At 38.5% G+C, this 17,226-nt stretch overlaps 1 pseudogene; it reads right to left on the minus strand.

The window, feature by feature from the left end:
- Positions 1-4,940: 4,940 nt before the first annotated feature.
- Positions 4,941-5,608, minus strand: LOC138174674 (galectin-3 pseudogene; annotated as a pseudogene).
- Between the last annotated feature and the right edge of the window lie 11,618 nt (positions 5,609-17,226).

A 17,226-nucleotide genomic window follows, 5' to 3' on the forward strand; every position in this document is an offset into this window, starting at 1 on the left:
ATAAATAACCCTCAGAGTTACCTTCTCACTGCTACATAATTTTTATGAGAAAAATCTGTCCAAACATTGAGGGCATCCTCGATGAAGGCATAAGAAAGAAATAGATTGCCAGTGATATTCTATGACAAATCACATTTTTATAATCATACATTTGATGGAAATGTGTAGTGATTACAAGATTCCATTGTGGTTACTGTATGTTGCTTATAAAACAATGATTCAATACAGTGAAAGAAAATCTTAAAGGCTCTTCTCCAAAGAGATGGCTCACTCTCACAAATATGGAAAACCACACAATATTTCTTTGGAAAAAAAAGCACCATAGGATTGTGTAGCATCTAGAAACTCACTTTGTCTTACTGAGCCTTAGTTTCCTTACCTGAAAAATTGGAAAAATAATATCTACCTTGTTGGGTTATTGTGAGAGAAATGCTTTCCCAAAAGTATCAGAATGACAGTCCATTTGACACTAAAAAAGATAGTATAGAGGTAAGTGGGAAAACTCTGTGGGACCTGGCTGAAAGAGGAGTGTAGTCTGGCTGGGGTCTGGCCCTAGCCTTGGGGTGGTGGAGGTGGTGGCAGCAGCAGGATTAGCAGCTGATTCCGGAGCTCTGGGCCCACAGATTGTGGGGGATTGAGTGACTTAATGGAGGGAAGCAGAAAATCATGGCAGGTCCCAGAGGAAGTGGGCACTTGGCATAATGGTGATCCTATAGTGAATGACAAGGGGTTGTTATGACAAGTTGGTAGTGCATAGCAGCATCTGTAATGTAATGTAATGTCAGTAACTAGAATCTGATTATGGAGCCTGGGGTTAGACCTAGGGGTTCTGTGCTGGAGCCAACTCATACTGGCTATTTTTTTGGTGTGAACATTTTCACCTCAGCAAATGCTATGAATCAGGACTTGATTTATTGTTTTGTTGATTGTCTAGATTTAAAAGAGCAATGGAGAAAATATTAATGATGAAGGTTAAACTTAAGAAGTGTACAGTGTGTCTGCCCCCACCCCCACCACTGAGAGCCAATTGTTAAATATTTACCAGCATATCCCTGGGTCAGGAGCAGGATTTCAGTTCCTGGCTAGACTGTATGTAGTAAGAAAGGACTTGAGGCTCAGAGGAACTGGAGTACTGGGCCAAGAATTAAGGCAGAAACTGAGGCACAAGGGAAAATTGTTGGAGTGAAATTACCAGGATTCAGTCATAAACTGGGGGTTGTGTGCAAGGAATAAGCTAAATCCCATTTACTGGAATTAGAACAGGAAGCTACACATGTGGTGTGTTCACAAGTCCTTAATAATTCTATTGCTTTGAGGCTAGATTGGTCCCAGAACCTGGGCTGAGGCTAAACTTGTATGTAGGGTTTAAACAGCTCCATCTGTGAGGGGGTAGAGGGCTGGAGAGACAGTGAATAAAGCTGGTCGTCACAGGAAGGAAGATTTGAACATTTAGCAAAAAGATCTGGAGCATTAAATACAATTCATTTAGCTCTGGAACACTTGGTGGCATCTCTATGCATAGATGAAAGAACTGTCTTTTCCCTTTGATCACATTGGGGTATTGTGTCACAGTGCCTGCCTTACAAAGAAGGAAAATAATTCTTAACTCAGAAACTTCTAGTCTTTGCTACAGCATGGTATTTTTCCTCTCCAAAGCAAAGAGGGTCATATTGGGACGCAAACATAAGAAAACCAGGAGCTGCTGGGCAGGCACGGACCAGTACTCAGTTATAGACCTCAGGCATGATTTGTAGTGTCTGCTAAATATTAAAAAGCAAGAAAAGCAATGAGTCAATAGTCCAGAAAGTCTAGCATTGGTGAAGGAATTCTATACTGTAGATATTCAATTTTGGAGGATGTAACATGTAAGGATCAGGGAGTATTTGTGTGAATAATTGATCTGGTCTTAAAGATCAAGGCAAGTAAAGTCTAGAGCACAAAAATTAAGGTAGTTTGAGGCAGTAGTTCCCTTCAAGAGGCCTTCAGTCTTTATATAGAAGCCATTTCTTGTCCCCCCTCTTTCGTGCTTCCAGATAGCAGTTGTGTTGGATTGTTAAATTTTCAGCATGAGCACTTACACCTTGGAAATAAAGACATGCTACAAATGCTTGACTTATTGTTTTGTTGGTTATCTAGACTTAAGAAAGTGATTTAGAAAATGTTAATAATGCAGATGAGACTTAAAAGTGTCTGTATAAGATCAGATCATTGTTAAACATTTACCAGCACAGGCTGACTTCCAGAGGCTGATGGAGAATGAAATTAGGAGAACCAAGAGAACAATTTGTATGATAACAACAATGGAAAAACAAAAACTTTGAGAGTTGTAAGAACTAGGATCCACAAAATGACCATTCTCAATTCCAGAGGATTAATAAAGAGGCATGACAGAGAGATGATGAATGTGTGTGGTGGATTATCTCATCTGCATATTTTTCTATACTATATATATATATATATATATATATATATATATATATATATATATATTCAGGGGATGTTTTTAACTTGACTATGTATATTTGTTATAAGAAATTTGTGGGATGGTGGAGCAAGAGCAGGTGCTTGATCGAGATCCCCCCAAACCCTTCCAAATACCTGTAAAAATGACTCTAAACAAATTCTAGAGCTATAGAATCCACAAAATTAGAGAGTGAAACACATCTCCAGCCCAATACAGCCTGGAAGACTGACAGGAATGGTCTATCACACTGGGCTGGGCACAGAGCACAGTCCATTGTGGACCATGCCAGCACAGACAGAAACAGAGCAGGCTTCAGGGACTGAATCACTGACAGCTGTGGCAGTTTTTAGGCTTCTCAACCCACAAATGCCAAAGTTAGTATAGTAGTAAGTTGGAAAACTCTGTGGGAACTGGGTGAAAGAGGAGTGTAGTCTGGTTGGGGTCTGGCCCTAGCCCTGGGGTGGTGGAGGTGGTGGCAGCAGCATTAGCAGCTGATTCCTGAGCTCTGGGCCCACAGATTGTGGGGGATTGAGTGGCTAATACCTTCATCCCCACTGGAGGCAGAGTCCTACCTTGACAAAGAGTTAGAAAGTCAAGTATTTGTCTGGGAAGATGAGTAAACAGTGTTAAAAAAAAAACAGACTATAGAATCTTACTTTAGTGACAAAGAAGATCAAAACATGCAACCAGAAGAAAACAACAAAGTCAAAGCTATAAGAAAAATGTGAATTGATCACAGGCCGTGGAAGAGCTCAAAAAGGATTTTGAAAATCAAGTAAGTAGAGGAAAAATTGGGAAGAGAAATGAGAGTGAAGCAAGAAAATAATGAAAAACAAGTCAACAGATTGATAAAGGAGATTTTAAAAAATATGAAGAAAATAACACCTTAAAAATAGACTAACCCAAATAGCAAAAGAGGTCCAAAAAGGTAGCAAGGAGAAGAATGCCTTAAAAAGCAGAATTGATCTAATGGAAAAGGAGTCCAAAAGCTCACGGAAGAAAATAATTCCTTCAAAATTAGAATGGAGCAAATAGAACCTAATGACTTTATGAGAGATCAAGAAATTATAAAATAGAACCAAAAGAATGAAAAAGAAGATAATGAGAAATATCTCCTTGGAAAAACCATTGTCCTGGAAAATAGATCCAGGAGAAATAATTAAAATATTATTGGGCTACCTGAAAGCCATCATCAAAAAAAAAATGAGCCTAGACATCATCTTTCAAGAAATTATCAAGAAAAGCTGCCCTGATATTCTAGAACTAGAGGGTAAAATAGAAATTGAAAAAATCTACTGATTTCCTCTTAAAAGAGATTCCATGAGGAAAACTCATGAATATTGTGGCCAAAGTCCAGAGTTCCCAGTTCAAGGAGAATATATTGCTAGCAGTCAGAAAGAAACAATTCAAGTATTGTGGAAACATAATCAGGATAATGCAAGATCTAGCAGCATCTATATCAAAGGATTGGAGGACTTGTAATATGATATTCTGGAGGTCAAAGGAGCTAGGATTAAAATTAGGAATCACCTACTCAGCAAAACTGAGTAGGGAAACTTCAGGGGGGAAAATGGATATTCAATTAAATGGAGGACTTTCAAGCATTCTTGATGAAAAAAAAAACAGAACTGAATAGAAAATTTGACTTTACAATATAAGAATCAAGAGAAGCATGAAAAGGTAACTGGGAAGGAGAAAACAAGGAACTTATTAAAGTTGAACTGTTTATATTCCTACATGGAAAGCAGATATTTGTAACTCATGAGACCTTTCTCAGTATTAGGGTAGTTGGAGGGAATGAAGGGATGATATCTAAAAAATAAAATTAAGGGGTGAGAGGGGTATATATTGGGAGAAGGAGAAAGGGAGAGATAGAATGGGGTAAATTATCTCACATAAAAGAAACAAGAAAAAGCTTTTACAATGGAGAGGAAGAGGAGGAGGTAAGAGGGAATGAGTGATCCTTACTCTTATCAGATTTGGCTTAAGGAGGGAATAACATACACTCAATTGGTATCTTACCCCAAAGGAAATTAGGAAGGAAGGGGATAAGGGGAGGATGAGAGAAGGGAGGCCAAATTGGGGGAGAGGATAGTCAGAAGCAAATACTTTTGAAAAGAGACAGGATCAAAGGAGAGAATAGAATAAAGGGGGGTGGGATAAGATGGAGGGAGATATAGATAGTATTTCACAAAATGACTATTATGGAAGTGTTTTGCATAACTAAACATATATAACCTATATAGACCTGCTTGCCTTTTCAACGAGGGTGGGTGGGGAGGGAAGAAGGGAGAAAATTTGGAACTTGAAGTTTTACTTAGAGAGAGAAAATTTATTAAATTTTGTGTGACTATGACAAAGAAAGCAAATGGAGTGTGAGTCCCTTTAAGATTTCTCCCATAATGAGCAGTAAGTACTTAAGTATATGTTTTACAGGAAATTTCCTTTAAAATATTTATGATCCTTTAAATTTATATCATAGTATTCTAATATCACCAGAAATGCCCAACTTGTTGATCTCATTAAAATTTTTCATTTGACGATTCTTTCGCTGTTGTTGAGACAAATGGGCATCATTGACAGCAACCTTGAAATGATTGGTCTCAATGAGAATTTGAATTTTGAGTGGTTTACCACCTTCAAATGGGGACACAGAGTGTCTTTCCTCCTTTCCCCAGTAATTGCTGAATTTTAAATTACAAACAATTACTAGTCTGTTGTCCTCATTGAAGTGAGGATTGAAGTGGAATGCCATATTCTTCCCTTTCTTGAAATCTAAGACAATTCTGTTTGCATTGGGTTTTTGTTGTGCCCATAATGGTTATCAGCATTCGAGGCATGATTCTTCCTTGCAAGGGAAGGTCATAAGGCACCATCAGTGGGCCTCCCACAGCAGGTGTTGGTCCACTAGGGGTATTCATGGACTCTGAAGGCACATAAGCTTTAGCAGCACTAGGCTGTCCTGGAGCTGGATAGCTTCCAGGTGCTGTTGGCACAGGGTAGGCTCCAGGATATCCTGGGTATGCCCCAGCACCAGCAGTTTGGTTTCCCCAAAGACCTTGTGGCCAACCTTGTGAGTTTGGATTTCCAGACCCAGATATGGTATCATTAAGAGAAAATCCATCAGCCATTTCCCTGGTGTAGTGGCTTGTGGCTTTTGTCTTTGTCCTGGAGTGGCTGAAGCTGTCACTTTCTAGGACTAGGGAACTTGAAGTTTTAAAAACAAATGCTAAAAATTGTTTTGACATGCAACTGGGAAATAAGATATACAGAAAATCGGTATAAGAGTTTATCTTGCCCTACAAGAAAGTAAGGGGGAAAGGGATAAAAGGGTAGGAGTTTATAGAAGGGAGGGCAGTGGGGGGAAAGGGTAATCTTAATGTACACCATTTTGAGGTGGGGGGAATGTAACAGCAAGCACCCCAAGCGTCCCCAGGGTGGCTGCCAACACAGTTTCTTAGATCTGCTTTGCTAAAGGAAAGCAACTCAAAATGGGTTATCAAGCTTACTTTAATCAGTCAAATATGTATCGTTTACCTAGTTCAGGGGGAAAAGGTCAGCACCCAGAACTTCAGAGCATACAGACAGAATTATCAAGACAGAGAAACAGATCAAGTAGAAAAGTTTCCAAACTGTCCAACCATTACATCCATACCAAATCAACATCTGGGTTTTTCAAACCCAGGGGACTCTCAACAACGGCTTCCCAGAGTCTCATCTGATCAAATCACACAACACTTCTCAAAGTGAGCCCCAAAGCAAAGCCTCACATTAGGGATTATATAGCCTTCTCCTGGGTCAGAAAATGTAACAACCTTCTGGACCCAGTGGCCAATCAAAAATATCTACTGAAAAACAAGCCTCCCACCCCAGGTTCCAGGTGCACTTTAGCCTAGGGGCAGGGAAGATATTAAAAATGTACATTCCCATTACATTTGGCCCCAAGATCTTTCATGCCCATAGCATAGTCAATTTACTTTTGAATTAGCACTAAACATCTCTTAGGTCACATTTTCAAGATACAGAACTAAAGTTACCAAAGTGGCCACTGGGCCTTAAACAAACACAAAGTACATTGCATTATCACCTCAATTCAAAACAAGAGTCCAAATAAAATTCTCTTGGGCGGAGGGGGGTGTCCTTCCCCTCAAACAGCTCCAGCCCCTACTTCTAAGTACAGAGAGGGGGCTGGGCAACAAAACTAACAAGGTGGGGTCCTTGGGGGGGGTCCAAGGTACTTCATCCCACCCACCATAGTCACAAGTCCATCCTCCCCCTGGGTCCCAAACTGTGGGATGCAGCAGGGAAACACATTCAGTGCCCCTGCTTTGCTGCTCAGTTCTTATCTTTTCCTGTGGCTGAATTCCGACCTCCTGGGTTGCTTCTCCTCCCACAGGTGGCAGCCGCTCCTGGCTTCTGCCCAGGTCCTGATGCAGGCAGCTCACCATTCCTGCTTTCAGCTCAGTGAAGTCTGCATGCAGGCCATTATTCTTTCCTGGTCCATGGCTCCACAGAGTCACAGCTACCACAACTGGGAAACAAACAATTATCCCAGCCCCCATACTTTCCTTTTACTCTGCAGATCCCATACTTGTTGCCATTTTGTATCAGCAAGCACCCCAGTGTCCCCAGGGTGGCTGCCAACACAGGTTCTTAGATCTGCTTTGTTAAAGGAAAGCAACTCAAAATGGGTTAACAGGCTTACTTTAATCAGTCAAATATATATCATTTACCTAGTTCAGGGGAAAAAGGTCAGCACCCTGAACTTCAGAGTATACAGAAAGAATTATCGAGACAGAGAAACAGATCAAGTAGACAGGTTTCCAAACTGTCCAACCATTACATCCATACCGAATCAACATCTGGTTTTTCAAAGCCCTCAACAAAGGCTCTCAACAATGGCTTCCTAGAGTCTCATCTGATCAAATCACAGAACACTTCTCAAACTGAGCCCCAAAGCAAAGCCTCACATCAGGAATTATATAGCCTTCTCCTGGGTCAGAGAATGTAACCACCCTCTTGAACGTTCTTGAATGCCCAATCACACAGCATCAAGGTGTGGGCATTCCTGAAAACCAAGCCTCCTGCCACAGGCTCCATGTGACCACATTCAGCCTATTAGGAGGCAGAATATATTTTCAAATCAAGGAAGGTTCTCAGAGTCTCTTAAGCCTACCAAAGGGCCTAAAGGCAGGGAAGATCTTTAAATTTGCATTTTCATTACAGGGAAGGGGAGAGATGGGGAGAAAATTTTGAACTCAAAAATCTTGTGGAAATGAATGTTAAGAACTAAAAATAAGTAATTAAAAAAAAAGAAATTTGCTTCTGTCCTCTTCTCTCTCCCCTCTCCTCCTTTCCCTTTTTCCCTTTTCTGTCTTCAGTGGGATGGGGGTGATGGGAGAGGAAGAGAAAATATAATTTATTTGAAAAAATAAGGAGGTAGGGATAATGACAGATGTGAAATGTTGCATGTTTGTGAGGTCACTGTATCATTCATTTTACTTAACTGTTTTATCTTTTTACAAACTTCTTCCACACAAAGTGGGAATAACATGTAAATGAAATGGAAAACAAACAAACAAAAAGACACCCACGTGGAAACTTTTAGATCCTAATATAAAAATAATAACAAAAATGAAGATGTCTTAAAGAAGAAGATTAGAACAGAAAAATAACATGTGGAGTCACAATTTCAAGAATTTCACTTTATGTTAGACAAAAGTTGCACAAGATAGTTGATAAACACATAAAGTCTTACAGTCTTACAAGATTAATGAATATTAAATTGTAACATTAATTAATGATAAATAAAAAAATTAATCACCTTATAATGATATTTCTGTATCTATAGCAGTGATTCTGGTAATTTTATGAAGACTGTATTCCAGGATATATGGTGGCACATACAGACAGCTGCAGCTGTAACTTTGATAGAATGCTACTAACAATTGAATTCACTTTAGTCACTATGCACTCTATACATGGGAAATCAATGAAACTCTTAGTCTGGAAATGTCTGTCCTTCTTGGCTATACGGTTAATTAATTAAAAAAAAAACTATACAGAACCCCAAACTTTCTTGTAGTCAGACTTGTGTACAGCCCAATTAATCAATTATTTTGAAGAGTTGGGATTTTTATTCCCATCCCAATTAATGTAATCATAGAAAGCATATCTCAATTGAACTAGCCAATCAATGAAAATAAACTAAGTGTTAATAAGTCCTTAAATATTTTGAAAAGATCATAAGAACTTTGGGTCATTGGATGAAAGTAGGAGGAACTAAGGAATTATTTTGTAGTTTGGCTTTAAAGATGAAACATACATAGTTAGCCAGTTATAATCCTACATGTAAGTACCAGTCTAGTGCAATGGTGGTTGAATCCAATGGTAAAAGATTTCTGGGAGGAAATTGCTCTGTGAGGAGAGAGAGAGTTTTTTTCCTTTCTGTCTCTTCTTCTGCCCTCCCTCCTCCATCAAGTAGGTGATTACTTTGTGAAATGTAGTAGGACTTGAGGACAACCCAGACACACCATGGAAAGGTAGTTTTGACACTCTACAAGAATCCCAACTGTCAGAGTACAACAGAAAATGATATCTAAGGGAAATTCATATGGATTCCACACAGAGATAAAAAGAACACCCAGTAATCAGGTGCTGATTTTTACCAATTTGGCTACATGTGTTTTCTAGTTTCAGCTCAATTACACTAGGGACTTTGGGTATACAAAGGGAGAGCAGTGACTAAGTTTTGAGGGGATGTTTCTTTAACAACTGTCTGCTATACTGGCTTAGTAAGTACTCTTAAAAAAATGAGTTCTGGCTTGTAATCAAGGTGGGAGGCATATCAGTGAGGCCTCATGATCGATAATACTAGAAACTCTAGTGATTCCTCAGGATTATCTCTTGTTCTGATCAGGGTTTGGAACAATTAATGATTGCTCGGAGTCTAAAACTTCAGATAGATAATTCTTTTAATAAAAAAAAAACATTTACTAATTCCCAGGCAAAATCAATTCATAAAACCAGTAAAAAAAAAAAACATTGCAAAAGAAGATTAAAGCAGATAAAAGTCATCAACAAGGCAGTTACTTGGAGAGGTCTCAGGACCTCTCCCATAAAATCCCAAAATTGCCTTTACATACTCCTTGCTGAAGGGCCCATAGCCCTATCCAAGTTCAATTTACATGGTGGTAAAATTAAACCAAACTACACCAGGGTTGTGGAAATGTAGAAGTTAACACCCTGGGCCATATATCCAGAACCCTGAGGGCCTAGCCAGTAAAGAGGGTAGCAACTGTGGCAGTAACCCTGGAAGGAATGCTATAGAATCAATCCAACAATTATTATTTTCTTTTTTTTGTAAATATTATTGGATTTTTTTCTCCAGTACATGTAAAGATAGTTTTTTCCATTCATTTCTTTAATAAGATTTTGAGTTCTAAATTTCTTCCCCTTCTTCCCTCCTCCTTTCCAAGCAATCTGATATAGGTTATACATGTGCAATCATGTTAAACAAATTTCTGGATTAGTCATATTGTGAAAGAAGAAAGAGAACAAAAGGGGAAAACTGTGAAAAAAAAACAACAACCAAAAAAGTGAAAATAATATGCTTTGATCTGCATTCAGACTCTGTAGTTCTTTCTCTGGATGTGGATAGCATTTTTCACCATGAGTCATTTGAAATTGCCTTGGATCATTTTATTGCTCAGAATAGCTACGTCTATCATAGTTGATCATCACACAATGCAACAACAATTGTTTTTAAAGCATCTACAAAGTGCCAAGCACTGTGCTAGCTGCTGAGAAGACAAAAACAAAACAAAACAAATTAAACGAAACAATTTTGGTCCTTCAAGGAACTTATTTTTCATCAGATCTTCAAAAGTAGTCAGCAATCCACTACTTGAAAAAAATTGCCATGTAAAGGGAACCAGAAAGCTCATAAAGCAGCCCATTGAACTGTCCAACAGCTCTACATAGAGTCAAATTCTGCCCCACAACTTTGATTGCTACTCATTCTCCTCTCTGAAGCAAAGCCTGCAAGTGTCATCTCTCTTCCAAATATCCAAAGACAAGTGCCATTCTGCCCCAGTTCCCAACAAAGCCTTTTCTTCTCCAAGATCAATAATCCACATTCTTTCAACAAAGGAGCATGTAGCAACAAGGAGAGGCCCTTCACATCCCTGGGTGTCCTTCTGTACATGCTTTTTAGCTTACCAATGTTCTTCCTAGAATATTTTTCTCAGAACAGTAGTGAAGATGTGCCATGACCAGGCTAGAGAAAAGTGATACTATGAATGACCTCCTCCGTTCTGAACTCTGTTCATCTTTTAACACAGTCTAACATAACTTTAGCTTTCTTAACTACCAGGTAATAATGTCATCTCCTTTTAAGTCCATATTCAGTACCCCCATCTTCATATGGATTTTAGCCATGTCTTTCCTGTTCTCTATTTCTGACGTGAATTATTTCAACTCATGTCAAACTTTACAAATTCATGTCTTGTCTCTGGACCCTTTGAAACTCACAAAATCTCAGATGAGTGTATGTGATGACAATAAAATACAATAAACATTTGTTAAGCATATAAGATCCTCTGCTAAGAGCTGGGCATAAAAATGAGAAAGATAATCCTTGCCCTCAATGAGTTTCCAATCTAATGGGGGGAAGACATTACACAAAACGAACGTGAAAATTCGGGGGTGAGAGACAGTACCAAGTGTGGAACAGAGGGAACCAGGCATAAAGGCATGTTGTTAAAACTAGACAGTGCAGCTGTGCTAGGCTTCCCTCTCCTTCACTTTCATGAATCTGAAAATGGAGTCATCACTTGGCCCCAAAGTTTCCATTATTTTTACATAAGCAACCAGTTCTTCTTTCTTTGTCAAAATCAGACTTGGAATATGAACCTCTCTTATTGTTTCAGTGACCACTAAAAACTGAAAGTGGCATTAAGGAAAGTAAAAAAAAAATTCAACTAATCTGCTTTTGAGGGGAGAAGGGGAGAGATGCAGAGACAGTGAGACAGACACATAGAGAGAAAGAAGATGAAAATTCAGAGACCGAGAAAATGTTCCATTAGATGTTTGGATAATTGATAATTGAATAATCACTTGCCAGGATTTTGATTTGCTGTTGCCCAAACTCCTGCCAGTAAAGACTACTACTATGGAGTCTGTGGATGGTGTTGAAATCATAGACCACATTGTAGAAGGAAGCTTAGTCCTTATTATATTCCAGGGCTAATGGACATTTCTCTGCCCATCTTGTTGCTAGTCTGGAGACAGACAAAATATTATCTTGTATATGCAAACACATTATGATTATATTCTCATTTTGACCTCAATTCTGAAGGCAGCATTTTTTCTGATTGGCAAAAAACTAGTGATGTACTTCTCCAGGACTTTTGGGAGCCAAGATGGTGGAGTAAACAGGAAATTGCCATAACCTCTCTCATATTCACCTGCAAACAACCACCAAATAGCACCTTAGGACAAATACTAGAATACCAGAACCAGCAAAAAGATGGAGAGAAACAATCTTTGAACCCAAGAAACTTGAAAGATGAGTAAGCAAGGTTCATTTCAATCAGGTAAAAGAGAAGCACATTTTAGGACTGGAAGCATCCCAGCAAACCAGTAGCAGGCTGTACCTCAGCAAACCAGTGGGAGATCCTGAACCCCAGTGTGGTGGAGCAGGCAAAATACCAATACCAGGACCCCTAATTACCTTAGCATAACCAGGGAAACCTGCAGACTCTCAGAACCACCTTGTGCTTTAGCATAGCCCTGGGCTATGGGAGTTTAAGCAAACAGACAACCACTCACTGGGTTCAGAAGAAAGGGAGAAGTAGAATGGGGTAACTTATTTCACATGAAGAGGTGCAAAAGACCTATTACAGTGGAGGGGAAGATGGGAGAATAGACAATTGGCATTGCTTGAACCTTACTCTCATCAGAATTGTCTCAGAGAGGGAATAATATACACAATCAGTTGAATTTAGAAATCCATTTTACCTGATGAGGAAGTAGAAGGTGAGGAGATTAAATAAAGAGCAGGGGTGAGGAGGATTAACAGAATGGAGGCCAGGTTTGGGGAGGTGGTAGACAGAAGCAAAACACTGATGTGGAGGGAAAGGATGAAAGTAGAGAAAGGACAAACAGGAGAAAATAAGATAGCGGGAAATACACAAGTAGTAATAATAACTGTGCTAAATGTGTAAATGGGAAGAACTCTCTCATAAAATGAAAGCAGATAGCAGATGGATCAAAAACCAGAATCCTACAATATATTGTCCACAAGAAACACATTTGAAACAAAGAGATATATACAGAATAAAGGTAAAAGGGTAAAGCAGAATCTATTATGGTTCAGCTGAAGTTAAAAAAAAAGTCGGGGGTAGCAATCGACCTCAGACAAAGTAAAGGCAAAAATAGACCTAATTTAGAGTTTAAGAAGTCAACTGCATCTTGCTAAAAGGTACCATAGACAATGAAGCAACGACAATACTAAATATATACACACCAAGTGGTATAGCATCCAAATTCTTCAAGGGGAAGTTAAGTGAGTTACAGGCATTATGAAATATAAAATAGATAATATTGATTATATTAAGATGAAAAAGGTTTTGTACAGACAAAACAATAAAACCAAGAGTAGAAGGAAAGCAGAAAGTTGGGAAACAATCTTTACAGCAAGTATCTCTGATAATGACCTCATTTCTCAAATATATAGGAAATTGAGTCAAATTTCTAAGAATACAAGCCATTCCCCAATTGATAAATGGTCAAAGAATATTAACAGGCTGTTTTCAAATGAAGAAATAAAAGCTATTCATAAGCATATTAAGAAGTGCTCTAAATCACTTTTGATTTTAGAGAAATCCAAATCAAAACAACTCTGAGGTACCACCTCAAACTCAAATTGGTCAAATGCCATTGACTAATATGAGAAAAAGGAAAATGATAAAGATTGGAGAGGATGTGGGAAAATTGGGACACTAATGCACTGTTGGTGGAGTTGTAAACTGATTCAACCATTCTGGAGAGGAATTTGGAACTATGCCCAAAGTATTATAAAAGTATGCATACTCTTTAATCCAGCAATACCACTGCCAAAGAGATCATAAAAAAGGGGAAAGGACCCCTTGTGCAAAAATATTTATAGCCAGCCTTTTTGTGGTGGCAAACTATCAGAAATTGAGGGTATTATCCATCAATTGGAGAATGGCTTGAACAAGATATGGTATATGAATGTGATGGAATACTATTGTGCAATAAGTAATGATGTGTTCATTCTGCATGTTGGCAGATTTCAGAAAAAAAAAAAACCAACTTGGAAAGACTTGTACAAAGCTATACAGAGTGAAATCAGCAGAACCAGGAAGACATTGTACATAATATTAGCAACATTATGTGATGATCAGCAATGAATTACTGAACTCTTCTCAGTAGTACAATAATCCAAAAGGACAAAGGACTCATGATGGAAAATGCCATCCACATTCGGATAAAGAACTGATTGACTTTGAAGGTAGATTGAAGCATATTTTTTCACTTAATTTATTATACTTTTTCATGCTTTTCCTTCTTAATCTGTTTTTTCATTCACAACTGTGAGTAATGTACAAATGTGTTTTACATGATAGCAAATGTATAACCTATATCAAGTTGTCTACCATTTTCAAAAGAAAAGGGAGAGAGGGAAGGAGAAAAATTTGGAACTCAAAATCTTGTAAAAACTGAATACTAAATATTGTAGATATATAATCAGGAAAGAGCAAAATACTATTTAAAAACTAATACAGTGAAAAGGGTCTAATGTAAAAGTCGGGAACAAGGGGTTGTGTTAGCAGTGAAAGGAGATAAGAGGTGCATTATATTTAAAAAATTATTTTCTCCTTGAAACTGAAGAGGGAAAAAAAATTATACCAAACCTCACCTCAGGAGAGTGTTGATTAAGTGCTTACTTTGAACACAGTACTGGCATGAGCCTAGAGATCTTCCTACTTTTGTCTTTTTGATGAATTCCTAAATTTATTCCTCCTGAGTATAACTGATAGCAAGTCAGGAATTTTGCATAAAATGTGCATTGTCACGAGAAAGGCAACTTTGCAGAAGAAGAGGAAAGCTCATTCCCTTTGCAATGCATCTTAGGAAGTTTCAATCACATACTTTTTGTCTTTTTGTGGCATCAGTATTGTTAACCTCCCTATCAGTATAGCTAATTTCCTTAAAAATAGATAACAAAAAATTGGTAAAGAAAAAAAATAAAAGGAGAGCCTTTTCCCATTGTCCATGAATCTGGAGCTATTGGCATATTTGAAAGGGTCTATATCAGCCCTGACTATAGCTTTGTTGAATCAAGTCTGAGAGATTGAAGTGAATTCTTTATTGATGGTTTTGAAAGAGAGAGATATGCTGTAAAAGGAAGGGACATTTGGCCTTCTCTCATGCCCCACCCAAATATATGTCTCATATTCTGAAACCATCTTGTCTGTGTCAGCGTGTGTGTAATATGCTTCATCACAGATCCTGTGGAAATGCAGTTAGTTGTTTCTTTCATCAGAGTTCTTGAATCTTTCAGAGTTACTTGGGTAAGGTTTACGACATTCTCTTCTAAGTTACTTATTCTCTTATTAATTTTTTCTTCCAGAACTTTTATTTCCCTTTTTTCATCGCTTGTTTTGTGTCTTCTAGGTATTATTATGGTCCCTATGGAAGGTTTGCTGTTGCTGTTTTTTTTTTCCTTTTAGTCTCTACTTGTAGTTGTGATGAAGGTATAATTACAATAATTGTTGATACTAGATGTTTTCTTTGATTTATTTATCTTTTCAACTTAGTTACTGAATTGGGACTTTGTGCCAGGATTAGGTTCCCTTTCCCCAAATCATTGGCTTTTGAGTGGCATGATCACCTCACTCTTAATTTTCTGTGTCCTTATGCTGATCTCTGCTTCCAAGAGTTGGATATTCTGAGCCCTTTATGGTATCTCAGGACAGAATGGCAGGCAGGGTCCTCAGAACCACTGGGCTTGTGTTGTCCCCTCTGGGCATTGTAACCTCTACTACAGCACTGTTCTGGTCACTGCCAACCACTGCTCCCTGAAGTAGGGTTTTCTGACCATACTGAGCCTTACCAGGCCTTCTGATCTTACTGCCTCCAGGTTGCAGGCTACATGTAGGTGTCCCTTGTCATCTATGGTCAGACTTCAAGGCTGCCCTGCCTGGTGTTGACTTTGCTAGAAGGGATGAGAGGGAAGAGAAATGGGTTCTTTCCTCTTGTCTGCAGGATGCTGGATTACTTTCACGCGCTAATGAGTTGAAAGAAGTTTTTTTTTATTTGATATCTTCTTATTGGATTTCTTGATAATTATTTGATAGGATTTAAACTATTGGCATTTGCTAGCGTAGGTATGTAGTAACTAGGTGATATGGGCAGCTAAGTGGCACAGTGGATAGAGTACAAGGTCTAAAGTCAAGAAGACCTGAGTTGAAATCTAGCCTCAGATGCTTACTAGCTATGTGACCCTGGACAAGTCACTTAACCCTATCTCAGTTTCCTCATCTGTAAAATGAACTGGAGAAGGAAATGGCAAACCACTCCAACAAAACCCCAAATGGGATCACAAAGAGTCGGACAAGAGTGAACAACAAGTAGGGATTGTTTCATATTTGTACATGTATTTCCAGAGAACAATACAGTGTCAAGCTCATGGAACGTGCTCAATGAGTTAATTAGCTCAATGAGCTAATAAATTGATTTAAATGTCATTTATCCTACTTTTAATTCCCCAAGAGCTAGGTTTTTAACTTGCAAAGATAAGTTAATTTCATAAGTCAATCTTTACTAAAATGGTACTTAAACACAGTTCTCTCTCAGATAAGACCATCTTTTGATTATAGACCTGAGGCAACTAGGGGGTGTAGTGAATAGAGGTCCAGGCTTGAAGTAAGAAAGCTCTAAGCTAAAGTATAACCTCAGATATTTACTGGCTATGTGCTTACTACCTGGGCAAGTCACAACCTCTGTCCAACTTTGTTTCTTCAACTGTAAAATGGGGAAAATCATGGCACCCACCTCCTAGGGCTGACATGAGGATTACAGCTCAGTGCCTTAATAAATGCTTTTCCCTTTTCCCCTGATTTTGTATAAAACTTGAGCTGGGATATTCAGCACACCTTGTAGTGATCATTACCACTGGTCTTTTCCTTAAGGGGATGGGCCAGGTAAGGTATTCAGGGTGGCACACTCTGGCCCACCTCTATGTTTCTGTTTCTTTAATGACTTCCTGATTTAATCTGTGGAACTTCTCCTTCAAGTCATGCAGAGCCTAACTCTATCCACCTCTTATTATCTGTAGCTGTTATCTTGTCTTATATGTCACAACATGAGTGACACAAAGTTTCAGCCGATTTACTCAACTAACAAACATTCATTATATACTGACTATGGTCTTAGTCTTGTATAGGCAGTAGGAATATATAAAAAAAAGAAAATAATCCCTGCCCTCTATGAACTTACATTCTATGGGGTAGACAACATTGTTGTTCAGTTATTTTTCTGTCTTGTCTGACACTTTGTGACCCCATTTGGGATTTTCTTGGCAAAGATACTAGAGTTGTTTGCCATTTCCTTCTCTAGTTCATTGTACAGATGAGGAAACTGAGGCAGATAGGGAAAAGTGACTTGCCCAAAGTCATATACCGTGTTTCCCCGATAATAAGACCTATCCCGAAAATAAGCCCTCCCCTTACTGT

This window comes from Petaurus breviceps, unplaced genomic scaffold (assembly GCF_028583685.1).
Source record: "Petaurus breviceps papuanus isolate PSGF00001 unplaced genomic scaffold, PetGlider_PUasm1.0 76, whole genome shotgun sequence".
Lineage (NCBI taxonomy): Eukaryota > Metazoa > Chordata > Mammalia > Diprotodontia > Petauridae > Petaurus > Petaurus breviceps.